The following is a 15,332-nucleotide window of genomic DNA, read 5'->3' as shown; positions in this document are numbered from 1 at the left end:
TTGAGCCGTCGAGCGCTCCGGGGAGTTCTTCTAGCGCTAGGGGAGTTCCCTAGGGGTTAGGGGGTGGGAGGTTTAGAGAGAGTGTAGAGAGAAGAAAGAATGGGAAATGTGTGAAGAAAATTAGGGTGGGAGAGGTTCTATTTATAGGGTGAAATATGGCTGAACTTGGTGCCACATGTCACCATCTGGTGGCAAGACTTGGGGAGAAAACAATGGCTAAAATTGTGCCACGTCACCCATTTTCGCACATCACACTTCCGACTTCTAAAATTCGTAACTTTCACATTTGAGCTCCGTTTTTGATGTTATTTATGTCCACGCGTAGGTAAAAATAAGATCTACAACTTTACTTTTGACTCAGTCCGCTAATTCTCGACCGATCTTTAAATTTAACAGTAGGAGGTGATTACACTGTTAAATGTCCGCGTAAAATTCATAACTTCTACACACGGACTCCGTTTCCGTCTGTCTTTTTGTCGTTGAGTTCCTATTAATGAGATCTTCAATTCTCATTTAGGTCGCGTTGGCCAAAAACCGCTCGATCTAAAAATCGAGTTTCGAGTCGTGCACTGCTATGCCAAATCTTAGAAAAATCATAACTTCCTCATACGAAGTCAGATTTGGGCGTTCTTTTGATGCACACTCTCGGTTTAACGTATACTACAACTTTGGTTTAGATTACTAAGGCCAAAAAGTACTCTATCGTAAATTCACTATTTACGTCACCCAACGTCTTGCTGGTTTTGTCGCGAAACTTCGACGGGCCATAACTTCTTCGTTATAGCTCGGATTTCGGCGTTCTTTATATGTCTGGAATCCTTGTCACGACCACTACCACTTTATGTATAGATATTGGGCTTATCTAACACTTAAATTTTAACGCTTATTTTTATCCTTTATTTATTATTCTTTTATAAATAAGTATAAAGCACATAAATTCACATAATTCACATAGTACTCAAATAATTCATCTTTATTACTTCAAAATAGGTTATAATGTTTGACCTGACTATTACATTACCTACTAATGCTTAGCCCCGAAACACGGGCGTTACACAAGTACATACCAAAATAGTTATGGGCTTAGACACCTAATTCAACAGTCTCCCACTTGGATACGTCTAATAACTATTTTGCAAGTACGAATTCAGAACCTGATTAGCAATCGTAGCTTTCAAAAGCCGTTGTCGAACTCTGATCTTATCAGCAACGTGTCCTTTAGATAAGGGATCATATATTACTCCATTCTAGATATTGTATGAACTGAGACATGGATTATAATCATTCTCTCTGTTCATGTGTTGTTTCCCGATTTCCGATTTATGACGACTGATAACAGACTACAATTGAACACATCAACTTAGTCCAGGCTTGGCCAAGCGCTTAAGGTGTCATCACTAAATCACGAGGGGCCCACATATATCGCTTTTATCCCTCTTAGGGTAAAAGGGACAGATAAACTTCGACTCAAATTCTCGCTTGTATTTACTCATCAAATCACACATAACAATATCTTTTTATAACACCAAGTTACTGGTGCGTTTACATATGTCAATGTGCAACCAACTTGCAAACTACAACTCACATGTCTCCATTTCAAGAATATAAGATATTATCTTCTCAGAATCACCCGATAAAATCCATGAAGTGATTCACGTGAGCATGGGTTTAATCCAATACTCAAATCTTATTTCAAGAGCACTCATGAACGTTGTAGCAAACCTTTGCTATCTCTAAACACATAGACAACCTACAAACCAATTCATGATAGTCTTTTTTCATACCTACTTCCAAAGTATGATCGACTGTGGATGTTTGAATAACCTAGTTATTCTGGAAGTCAAAACATGCGAAGTGAAACACAAGAATAATACTAATTCTATTTGGTCCGAAACTCTTGACTATAAATAAAACACCTTTTATTTAATGACCATATTAATTACTCATTATTCATTGTATAATGTTTCGGATAATCAACTTATTACTTGAATTATAACAACAGTTGTCCCATGCTCCAAGCATGCACACTATGTTTACCTATGGTCCATACTTTGTGAAATAGATCAACCGAACACATTTCCAACGATACTCATCTCACAACTCCTAATCCTTATCATAAGTGTAAGAATACCAAATTCTTGCCACTATTAGAATATGTTAGATTCTAACATTTTATGCAACGATCCTTTCGTAATGTCACAGCACCAAAGCCACCAAGACTTTGCCAATGATATTACAAAGTGCTTTATTGGAGATTCTTACAAGACAACTCTATAGATGTGAAGTCTCATATTCAAAGTACATTCCTTTGAACATCCTTTTTGCATAAAAGTTTTTAATCTACATAGATTATTAATATCCAACTCCTATTATGGAAACATTTCCATATTTTGCCATATGATAACACATTCTAAATAGAATCCTATCTATTTATAATAATGTCAATATGTTCCATCCAATACTATACTTCCAACTGCCCACAAGCGACCAATCCTTAGCGAACCTCAGATCGTCCTCAGTTGTTTAATTAATTTCAGTCATATCCAGTTCTGGTCCTTTTTCCCTCTTAATGCTCTAGGCATTTAGAAAATCAGAATGAACGAATATTACAGCATATGCAATCGATCCTATACCCGAAGTGTATGGGATATGATACATAATGGAATTGTGATACGTTACCAGTCTCTTGCCATAATATTGCCATATATAAAATTCCCTTATGTTGAATCTTTTCAACATAACATTTATATATGCCATTTGACTAAATTTGATTAAAATTTCTCGATCTAAGCTTTTACATTTGAAATGAAGTATAATATTCTCTCCCTTAATTATAGCAAAACAAACTTTCAACCTCTGCAACTTTGTAAGTTGAAACTTTTGTTTTCTATAATTAACATTGCCAACTCGCAACATAATAATCTTGCTCCCACTAACATGACAATTATATTATTACCAACATAACACTTATGCTCCCACTAGCTTTGACATGTACTAGAAAACAGCTGGCCTTCTAGAAATCAATACTTATTGACTTTCCTACCAAAGTTCATATTTCTGATACTTGATGCTTCGATAAGACTTTATCTAAGCTCATACACATTTAATTAGAAAGCTCATATGTGTGTCTAAAAATTTTCAGAACATACAACAATAAGTCTTAATTGTTCAAACTAATTGCCAAATCTCACAATTCGAACTATGAAGAGGGATGTCGTAATCATAATCGAATTTGAGAATGCAATTTACATAATCACTGTCTCCTTAAAATCTTCCTAGCGAAAGCGTTTCCTCACAATCATTTTCATGAAGCGGAGAGAAACCTTGACACTTAGATTTTATGATGTATGTGTTCCTATCCATGTGAATTTGTCATAATCATAAGACAATGTTTGTGACAAATCCAAACTCATATGGATGGAACTTGTTCAATCTTAATTTCTTGCCACCTGGCAGCACAAGGTCCTACCATTGCTTCCAAGTTGTTCAGAAGCTCACCCATACTGATCAATGTACTTTCATTGATCAAAGCGCTTTACCCTATATGTAGTCAAATGAAAACTCATAGAACTCACATGCATAACTGACTTAACTGGAATGGCACAGAAACAAGAATATGTCAAAGCGATAGGTTTACACTTGATTAGTTCTTGAAATCCTTTTCAATATCTTTAAGACTCCCACTGACCTCTTGACATATAAGATTCTCTTGTCAAGAAACATTCCTTGACAAAACAAATATTCAAGGGTTAGTGCGGGTTCTTATCAAGACAAACACACAACACACAATTGGTCTTAGTTGGTCTTTGTCTTATCCAAGACATCACAACTTACCAATTTTTAAAATGTGCAAGAGCAAGAAACATTTCTACTCTACATTTTGTGATGTGTTACTTACTTAAGACATGTCACTCAATACACAATCTTGGAGTATAACTCTAAGACTTGACCTTTTGGAACGAAGTATGATTCACTTCTTGATTTAACCATTTCAACAATTTCCGACTCCTCTTCTTAGTCATACTAGCGCACTAAGTTGTCCTAAGAGGATTAATTGTGATACGGTTTCATAATCATTAAGACGATCATAGAAAAAGTACTCTCCCTTCTTTTCAGAATGGAGAAACATTTATCTCTCTGCCTAATTGACTCTTCTTATTCGTTATGCTATTATTGAAACTTTTTCAATGATTCAGAATCACACTTAAACTTTTAAGCACAACCATATTTACTAAACTTTTAGCAAATCATGATGAATAGTCTTATTGTTCTTTGTGGTGGACTTGACTAGTGCACAACTATGTGTACTAGATCCCCTAGTCCGTCACTTGACTCACATTTATATGTGAACAAGGAATTAGTCTCAATTTCCCAAATGCGAAGGTTCTCATTCATCATACAATACCAGTTGCATGATTCCAAGTTTCTGTCCAATTGAAACTTGGATGATGAGAATCATTCCTTATTTGGTAAATTTTCGACACTACCACAAATAACATAATAAAGAATCACATCCATTTCAAACATCAATTTTCACAAATGCCATTGCAAGGATATATAAATAAGACAAAACAAAATTTATTTTATTTATAAAACGCGGAAAAACATGTCCTTACAACGCAATTACAAATGAAAACTACGTTACTAAACATTTCTAAGCAATCTATCCTAACTCTTAAACAACAGCTCAAAAATACGATCTTCGAATCATGCGATCGAAATCCATTTCTTCGTGATCAGACTCTGCTCACTCTTCTTTTAATCTTCCTTTCTTTTCTTCGATCCTACAAAACATCAAAATGCAATCTTATCACATCATGTATTAAGAATCTACAAACAGGAACTTAATAGAGTTAGATAGTGGATTTTACCTGAAGCAGAGTCATACATCTTGACTCTCCCATCTTCGCGATCCTTCAGGTAGATATGACAGCTTCGTAACCAATGCTCCTTCTCTTGGTAGTAGAAACAATTTGACTCTTTGGGAACAGCACATGGGACAATTTCAGATTCAACCTTTCTCTTTGCCATCCGGTCAAACGGTTTGATCTTGGCCAATCTCTTTCCATTGGGAAGAGAAGACTTTTCTGGACTTCCAATGTTGTTATTGTCAATGTACATGGAAGTTTGGGAGTTTGATTTACCAGACAAATTTGCTTGACCAGTGCGCCAAATCATTGTTGATTCAGCAACAATAAGCAAATAGGTAAGATCAATGAGGGTCACGTCGTGGTCCATCATATAGTAATCTCTAATGAACTCACTATATGATTCGGGAAGTGATTGAAGAACCAAGTCAACAGCCAGCTTCCTTGAGACAACGACACCCAACATTCCCAATCTATCAATATGCAACTTCATATCCAAGACATGAGCACATACAGACTTTCCATCTTCGTGTTTGTTTGCCAATAGGGCTTGAGTGACTTTGAACTTTTCAAGTCTTCGAACACGTGGGTCAGGGAGAATTACTGGAGTAGGTGGAGGAATTGAAGCATAATTTCCATTTCCACAATCCAATCGTGGAACATCATCTTCATGTGGAAAGCTTTTTCCAAAGGATTCGGGAAAACCATAGTTATTAGAGTTTGACATCTATAAAAGGGAGAAAATTCAAGTTAGTTGATAAGAGTCATTGATATAACACCCATATTAAATATCAAGGCTAGGACCCAACACAATATTCTACAACTCGGAAGAGGGATGCCGTAATCCAGTTGCAGAACATTTGAAGGTAGGTAAATGACGATTTACCAATTTCCACCATGAAAAACGAAAATGAAGTTTAAGTTTTAAATGAATTGAAACTCCTAGATCTTTTGAGATTCATTGAACTTTTCAATGGCATGTTTAATCTCGATTATGCCCTTCAAGTTTATGACTGGGATGCCGATGATCACAAACAAGGTGTGAATAACCACACAAATTAGCTTGGTACTCTTGTAACACCCGCAGATTCGGGCTAGTCAACTAAGATATAATAGGCGTTAAAAATGATTTTTTTATATAGAAGATTATCTAGGATAAATAATCTTAACCAAAGTAATAGTTAGGGTTAACAATTGTAACCTATTCGACGTAATAAAGAATAATTATTTGAATATTATATGTTTCATGATTATTATACTATAATAAAATAGGAAAAATCAGTCGAATCGTCCGTAAATCGTAAAAGTAAGTGCGCCAAAACATATATATATATATATATATATATATATATATATATATATATATATATATATATATATATATATATTATATATTTAGGAACTATACATCGTCCCGATCCCGAAAATATAAATTTCATCGAAATCCGAATCCGTATGAATTAGATATGATTTTTATAATATATAAAAGTCAGCCGCGCACAACGAATGTATGACGTAAAAAGCTACGAAGAGAATGGTTGACTTTTAGCTAATGCGACCGAAATGAAAATCGTAGTACTCCTTAAAATAGGAATTTTGAGAAAAAGAATGCCAAAAACGGATTCCGTACGAGAGAGTTATGATTTTAGCAAAATCATTTAATTTTATAAAAAAATGGAGAAAAATATAAATTCAAAATTAGCCGACGGAGTCTACACGAAAATTGTAGATCTCGTTGATAGCTGCGAGTGGATATAAAGAACGTCAAAAACGGAGTTCGTATGAATGAGTTATAATTTTTAATAGCACATTTACGTATTAAAATAAAGTGTAAATCATATATACGTATACATACATATACATATGTATATATAGTTAGAAAGGTATCGACGATGCGATCGTTATAAGACTAGTGTTGAGTACTTTCGACATTAGTTTAGTACAAATATCATTAAATCTATTTAAAATAGTATTATAAAGGGGTGTTTAGTCATTTATATAATTATAAGGTCATTAAGTAACTACGGAGGGTAGTTTTTGAAAATTCAATCACTATAAATAAGAGTCTCTAGCTCTCATATTTCTTGCACCATTCTCTTGATTCAAGAGTTTTTCCCTTCTTATCCTCCGACCATTTCAGTCCCACGTGATTCGACTTCTCTTTCTGTAGTTTTATTATAGTAAGGTGAGCGTTGAAGCGCTGGAAGAATCTTTCTTAGAAAGATTCAGCGACGAAGTTCTGCCCCTACAGAGTCCGGCTCCTAGTTAAGTAAATTATGCTACCCTACTTTAAAAATAGCTTATAATATCGTTATTATGAACCTATAAATAAAATTTATCAGTGATTCAAAGTCGTTATACTGATTGAACTACTTATGGGAGAGGTGTCTAGAATGGTCACGTTGGGTTTGGTTGTTGGATTTCAGAAAAGCTATATGCCGAAATGGTCCTGCCCCCCAACTGTCCTGCCTGGCTGATCCTTACTTGATAGATCATGAAGTAGACTCTGATTTAATGACGAATCTAGACTAATAATTAGTCACAATAAATATTAGACTAAAATCTAGTGGTAATAATACTAGGTTTCGTCGAAGGAAATTATATTGTTAAGAAGCGAAGCACTGTCCGAGTTTGGAATCATCAATTTAACAAGTGAGTGCATAGTTACTTTCATCTTACACATAGATATGAAGTATTTTATATAAATTACGTGCTATGTGTGCATATTGTCTGAATACTTGTTGTCTATGCTGGATGAACGATTTTATACATGTTTTGAATGATTTAAACTGTATATGTATTTTATATCTACAAAATATGTTGGGGAAAACATGGGCAGATGAAATATGAGTTGGATGATGAGATGAGAGGTGATATAGACCTTGAAAAATGGGTGAGAGGTGAACAATGAGAGAATCCTTTTACCCAAGCGTTGGCCCCGTCATCTAGCAGAGTATGGATGACAACCACGGACTATTCTAGACAGTCCAGTGGGACACTTACAGGCTCGCAACCTGTAGGTGTTGTGAACGATGTGTTCACCCGGTGTACTCTAAAAGCCCATTGACATGTATTGCGAGTGGACTCTCGAAAATAATACTATCAATAAACGAAATAAACACTGGCGACTATGCAGACTTAGTGCGTAAACCCTGGTGACTATGGACTTAGTGTCTGTTGTATAAACCCTGACGACTATGTAGACTTAGTGCCTAAACCATGGTGACTATGGACTTAGTGCCTGTTGGGTAAACCGTGGCGATGATGGACTTCGTGCCGATTCCTTAGGATAATCCTTAGGAGAGAATGAACGAGGAATAGTTGATTCTTAGGGTAAATCCTTAAGAGTAAAGAAGATAATGGGGATGGGTAATTGGGTTAATTGTTTGATGATTAAACATAATAATTATAGTATTGTGGGTTGAAAACCCTATGTACTCACCAGGTTTCCCAACCTGACCCACTCAGTTTATATGTATCACAGATGTCGATATGAGGTTACATTATACTGAGGGATTAAGGAGATATAAATCACTAGTGATAATGAATGTAAGTTCTATTTATGTTTATGTTTCTGTATTGACGATGACATCCTAATGATTTAAAATGAATAAAAATACATTTCTTCGGAAATGCTTTGATAACGTATTTATCAAGTTTTTCTGGGAACAAATTCCGCAACACTTTTCTTTAAAAGGTTACTCTGATTTTCAAAATAAAGCATAAACAAATCGGTTTTTTTCTGGCCGTGAAAATGGGGATGTCACAACTCTCAAATACGTTTATCACCTAATCAATGTGCCGGTTAACCACACACGCTCCATTGATCTATGATAATCTACGAGCTACCCATTGCCATCCTTCATTAGTGTGCAGGTTAACCACACACGCTCCACTAACAACCAATAATGTGCTATGTGCAATTTCATGGATTAGCACCAAATTCACATTTTTCCTAAAGTAACTAAGATTAAGAATTTATAAAATGTTTAGTTACTTTTTATTTCATTATACTTTTAATGAGGATTTAAATGTCCTATCAATCCCATTCGGCTAACGACCCTCAACTGGTCAAGGGTCCGGTGGGTAAGAGCGGATACCTAATGACGGTCATTTTATAGGCCGCTTCCTTAAACACCCCTTATAGATCAGCTTCGTGAATGAGGTCTACTAACGGTAATACTGACATTTACTTACACATATATAATATTAAACTTTTAATTTAATATAGTATAATGGTGTATTTTATACTTTTAAAATACTATGTGGTTTAATCTATTAATAAATTAGACTTTTAATTTGATTAAACTTAAACCATATACTTATGGATTTATTAATTATCTCTTTTAATTAAACACTTAATTAACTTAATAAAACCATAAGGGTGTAATTTGAACTTTTCAAAATGCTAGGGTTTTAGAATTCAATATTTCAAAATTAATACCTTCTAGTTAAATTTTAAATTCCAAAACTTGAGGACAAATTTTTGAAACCTTTCAAAATATTAGGGTTTAACTATTTAAATTTCAAAAAATTAAAACTTTTAAGTTCAAATTTAAACTATAAAACCTAGGGGGTGTAATTTGAAACTTTTACAAAATTACTAGGTTAAATATTTGACTCATAATAATCCTATATTATCCATATTTAACCAAATCCATTAATTTTGATAAGGATAACCATACCAAACATGAAAAATCGATTTTAGGCATGAAAAACGAGTTTTGGTAATTATCCTCATCAAAAACTACTCAAAAAATCGAAAATCCCGGCAACAGCACTCTGGACTCGCCGAGTCCACTGATGGACTCGCCGAGTCGGCTTCGCAGATAGCAAAAATTCGACTTTTTGATCCTTTGGCAGTTCACTTTTGCATCTATTCAACTAGAAAAACGACTTAGGCTCTGATACTACTGATGGATTATGAGCATAACATCATTCTTATGGTGTTCATGCAACCCTAATTTCTTTGATCTAGGTTTCTCTAATTTGAACATATAACATTGAATACCAAAGCAATAAACCCTAATCTAGCATGCATATTTCGAAATAGACATAATAAACAAGTTAGAATGATTACCTCAACTTGTTATGTAGTAATAACAAGAACTCCTTGACCTTTGAAAGCTTAGTGCCTCAAATGTTGCACCTCTAATGGAATCACAAACACATAATGCAACAAGATGACTTAGGAGAGAGGAGGAAATCGGCTAGGGCGACTCCAAGTAGCATAAGGTCGATTTACATATCCTTAGGGATCTATTTATGGTTGAGGCTATTAGGGTTTTATGGTGGAAACCCTAATTTCCTTGCTTAGGGCTTAAGAAATCCATGGAGCCCATCTAGAAAGCCCTTGGACGAAATCTTCTTGGACTCTCCATAGATTTTGTCCAATCCCTTTCTATTAGGAATCCATAGCCCAACTAGCAACTATCAGATAACTGCAATATCAGTCCTCTTTATTTAATCAGTCTCTTTTGATCACCAAATTAATTCCAAATTAATTTCCGATCAATACTAATTAAATAATATGATTTCCAAATAATATATTAATCTTGTAATATATTAAGAAAATCATTTTGAGTACAAATTTATTATTCATATAATAAATTCTACTCTCTCTCCTCTTGTCATCTATCAAGTTGCATGAGTGAAGGCAACCCAAAAGGACCATGCTCATAATCGGGTCAAGTACATACCAAAATAGTTATGGGCTTACACACCTAATCCAACATCTTCTTCATTCTCAAGCTTCAAAACCACCAAGAACACACAAAAATGTCTCAAGAACACTCAAAATGGGTCAGGGTTTCGAATTAGGGTTTTCTGGACTAAGGGAGGCGATGAGGGAGGCCACAATGGGGGTGTTAAGGTGTTTAAATAGGGTGCAAACCCTGAAAATTAGGGTTTCACTCTGGCATACCTACTCGTCGAGTCGAGGCTCCTCGACTCGTCGAGTAGACTTCAAGTCCCGCGTCCAACATATCCAATTCCTACTCGACGAGTTTGGGGCCTCCAACTCGTCGATTCCCTTAGCAAATATGAATAATTTCTTATTTAAATACGTACCAGGAACCGGGCCTTACAGGGTTACGGAGTTGACCTCTATGAAGATAATGATGATAACGACGAGCAAGAAGATGTCACCCTTCAACGCCCAATGGGAAGGGACAAGGCGAAGAAAGCGACATCTTCATCGAGATGTTACATAAGAAAAAAAGTCGTTAAACCGGAACCAAATTCCGTTCAAATGCTTTCAAAAAAACTTGATGATCATCTTGAACTTCTTCAAAAAAAATAGAGTACAAAACTGCAATCAACGACACGCTGCATCATCCAGATCTTCCACCCGATCAACTCGAACTTTTCAACAAACTCCGACGCAAGATGTAAGACAAGTATAAGGATTTATACATTTTAGGTTTTAATATAATTTTTAATTTATGCGTAACGTTATTTTTAATTTTATGTTATTTTTAAGTTTTTTAGTGTGATTTTTATTTTCACTTTTAGTTTAGTAATGTACTTTTAATTTGGTTTAATGGAATTTTAATTTTCATTTAAAAATCACATATTTTTATTAAAATTGAGTATTTAACAAAATAAAAAATTATATATATATAATGATGTGGAGTGGTGTGTATTTCTTAAGACTATCCCTATTAGGAACCCAATCTTACCCAATTTTTCAATAAAAAAATCTAACTTTTCTCTCTTCCACTTATAGAACCCAACTCAATCTAATTATTCACATCCATTAACAACCCAACCCACACCCATTTTTATTTAAAAAAAATATATAAATTTTTTTATTTTTATTTTACTTAAAACTACTAGACATATTAAAAATAATATTTTATTTTGAAACAAAAAAATATATTTATTTTAAGCATAAAATTACATAAAAATAGATAAAATTATTTTACATTCATCAAACATACTTAAAAATAGATAAAATAAGTTACAAATACGGAAGATGCAAACTACTTAATTATTATTCAGTGTCAACTTTTTTCCATATATGCTCAATCAAATCGCTTTTTAGAGCATTATGAGCTTCTCTATTGCGAATTTGTGCCATGTTGGTCATATAATTGGATAGATCTGCAATTCGTTGAGTAGAGTATTCAAAAGATTCTTCGTCTTTTGTAGTTATAAATTATGATGGACCAGAATAGTCAAGGTATGTGTGTCGTTTATCCTCAAAGATCATATTATGAATGATGATACATACAATCATAATTTTCCCCATCATATCCTTATCTGAAACAATACAAGGGCGGTGAAGAAATGCAAAACCACCACTATTTGGCGCTTCTGTGTTGGATTGGACAGAATAGTCCCCTTCTTCCGTACTCCTTGATCTTTTTTGTGCTGCCACCACTTTCTTCATCACCCACTTAATATTTTCGACGTGATCGTGTTGTGTCATGATCTAGATGTAAATCCTATTTTCGATGTTTACACATAACCTCATTAAAAACAATTTTGTCATTAAACTTGTTTCCACTGGTCTCATACAATTTAGGAGCTTCATTATTAACATCTTTCATACTCATTCCACTTCTTATTTTTCTATATGCTTCTATGTAAACACCAACCCATTTGCCGACACTTTCATTAAGTCGTTTATAACAACCTTTCATTTGAGCGATGTTCTGCTACCAAGCTTCCGTGGGTTTTCCGCATGATTTGCATCATATAGCTCCTTCACTAGTGCCCATATTGATGTTTTCTTTTGTTTTTTTCTACGACGCTTATCTTCACTAATGATACAATAAGCTAACATTAAAGCAACATCTTCATCAGCATCCCATTTACTGCCTCTTTCATTTCTTCCAGCATTTTGTGAGGTTTCACTATTTTCAATGACAGGGAATTGATTGAGATTTGGGAAAAATTGAGAGTTTTCATAGCCTTGAAAGTTTTGATAATCTTGAAAATCTTCAAGATTTAAAACGAAATTTGAATCCATGGTATCAAAGAAATCAAAAGGGTTTAAAAATGAAGAGTTTTTTTTAACGGCGGAGATTTTATATAAAAGCTAGCAAGAAGCTAGAAAAGAACAATTACATCAATAAAGTAGCAGAAGTTGGATTATGCAGCCAAGAAGACCATCCAAACTTTGCTTTCCTACACCTATTAGAGATCCAAACAATTCCCTATGAACAATGTCATCCAAAATGCTCGATTTCCTAGGAAGAATCATGCCCAAAACCATATTATTGCGGAAGTCCCACAAATACCAAAAAGTAGTAAAAATCACCGCTTCAAATGCCTTCCGTTGACCATCCCACAGAGGAATCGAATCTGACCAAGAAAGAAGAGATTGCACTGTAGTCCGGGCTGGAGTCTGAACACCCCACCAAACAGCAATATGCGACCATATGTCAATCAACTCACTACAACTAGAAAAAAGATGATCAACCGTCTCAACAAAAAGAGAACACACAGGACACAAGATCGAGTCCACCGTGATTCCTGTAACACCCTGTTTCGAATCGTTACCCATTTGGGCGTGGGCGATGAAATGTAGATGGTTCAGGCTTTCGGAAGTGGTTTTGGTGCTTAGGGTCATTTTGGTAAATTGGCAATGGGCTTTTATGGAAATTAGATTTTGTGTTCGGGGAACTTTAAGTCAAGTATGAATTGATAATAGAGTAGAGCTTCTCGATACCTTTTCAATGATATAAGGATAGTCGGAATCGGAGTTGTATCGAGGAAGTTATAGCCTTCGAAATGAATTAGGGTTTAAGGGAAAACCCTAGTACGTAGGGCGTACCAAGGGAGTACGTGGGGTGTACTTATGCGAAGGGGACTACGCCTTGCGTATGGAGATGTACGCTTAGCATAGTACAAAGTGTAGATCGGGGTGTGAGACTTCGTACGCTGGGCGTACGAGGGTTGGTGTGAAACCTTAATTTTCGTATTTGTACCCTATAAAAGCTTTATGTTAGCCCCTTTCCCTCATTTCTAAGTCTTCCTCCACACTCTAAAGACCCTAAATCGACCTTGTAGCCTCTTGGAGGTGTTCTTAAGTTATTGGGAGGCTTTGATGCTCATGTTTGCCCATGGGAAGGAAAGAAGAGAAGCTTGAAGTTGTTTTGCTTGGTGGGAAAGCTTTGGATACATAATCATCACCTTGTGGGGAAGATTTTTGAGGTATCATGTTTACATATTGGCTTGTGTATGATTAGATCTCTTCATTGATAGTTTATTATGATTTTGGTCTCCTTTTTGGGTTTATGGATGAGTTAGGTTGTTTAAGGGTTCATCCTTTCAGATCTGAGTTTGTTTTGGTATCATTAAGCATAAAGGTGCAAGCTTTATGTGTATTATGGAGTCGTGCATGCATTAAGTCAACCATTAAGTCCTTTTTAAGCTTAAGAGCTTTTTATCCATGTATGAACGTAAAGTTGGCAACTTTACGTGGTATTCCAGCTCAAGGAGGTCAAATCTGTGTTTTGGAAGCTTTATATTATTGGATTAAGTGAAAATCGAGTTTGGGCTGAATAAGGGTGAGTACGTTGGGCGTACAAGCAGGTACACTTAGCGTACAAGCCTTCAAGCGAGTACGTTGCACGTACGTGCCTGTACGCCCCGCGTACTCGGTCTGAATGCGCTTGGTATGTTTGGGCTATCTTTTGGGCTTGGTTGCTTGGGGCTTTGTTGGACCAGCTAAGAATATGTGTTTTGGATTAGGAAAAATTATTGGGCTTCAGGGTATGGCCCAAGTAAGGGTTTGGGCCCAAGTTAGAAATTAGGCCATAAGTGGGCTTTGGATGATTATTGGTTTATGGACCTTTATGATGGAGAATTTGGGCCTTAGTCTTGGAACAAACTAGGTGAGGGGTAAAATGGTCTTTTTATCCCATATATGGATCATTGGATTTGGTTTGGAACCAAATTGTTAATTGGGTGTTATTTGTTTGATGGCGCGAGGATTCTAGTGGATCAGCAGTCAGAGATTTATTTGTGAGTTCAGTTGTCGAGGTGAGTCTCCTCACTGTACTATGGGTCGAAGGCACCAATGCCGGCCCAATTGGTTTATGTATATTAGGAAGACCAGGGGGGCCTTGGCATTTGTATCAAATACCAGGAGGTGGCTCCTAGCAATCTGTATGCAAGACCAGAGTCTGAACTCTGGCAATCAATTAGATAAGTAGTTGTAAATTGTATGCTAGTTGTCTTTGTGATAATTGCATGGAAGACTAGGAGGTGGCTCCTGGAACTTGTCTGTAAGACCCAGGGTTTTGGACCCCGACCTGGCAAGGAAGACCATGATACGGCTCGTGGCATAACAGCAAGACTATGGTTGGCACATAGCACCTCTTATTGTATGCATGATATGTATGGCTTGTATGTTATGTATGGTATGTGGTATTTGGGGAACTCACTAAACTTTGTGCTTACAATTTGTGGTTTATGTTTTCAGGTACTTCCGGTTCGAAAGGGAAGGGCCTG

Source organism: Lactuca virosa, chromosome 3, assembly GCF_052849685.1.
Source record: "Lactuca virosa cultivar CGN04683 chromosome 3, Lactuca_virosa_CGN04683_v6, whole genome shotgun sequence".
Taxonomy (NCBI): domain Eukaryota; kingdom Viridiplantae; phylum Streptophyta; class Magnoliopsida; order Asterales; family Asteraceae; genus Lactuca; species Lactuca virosa.
The sequence above is the reverse complement of the archived record's forward strand: the minus strand, read 5'-3'. Positions refer to the sequence as shown.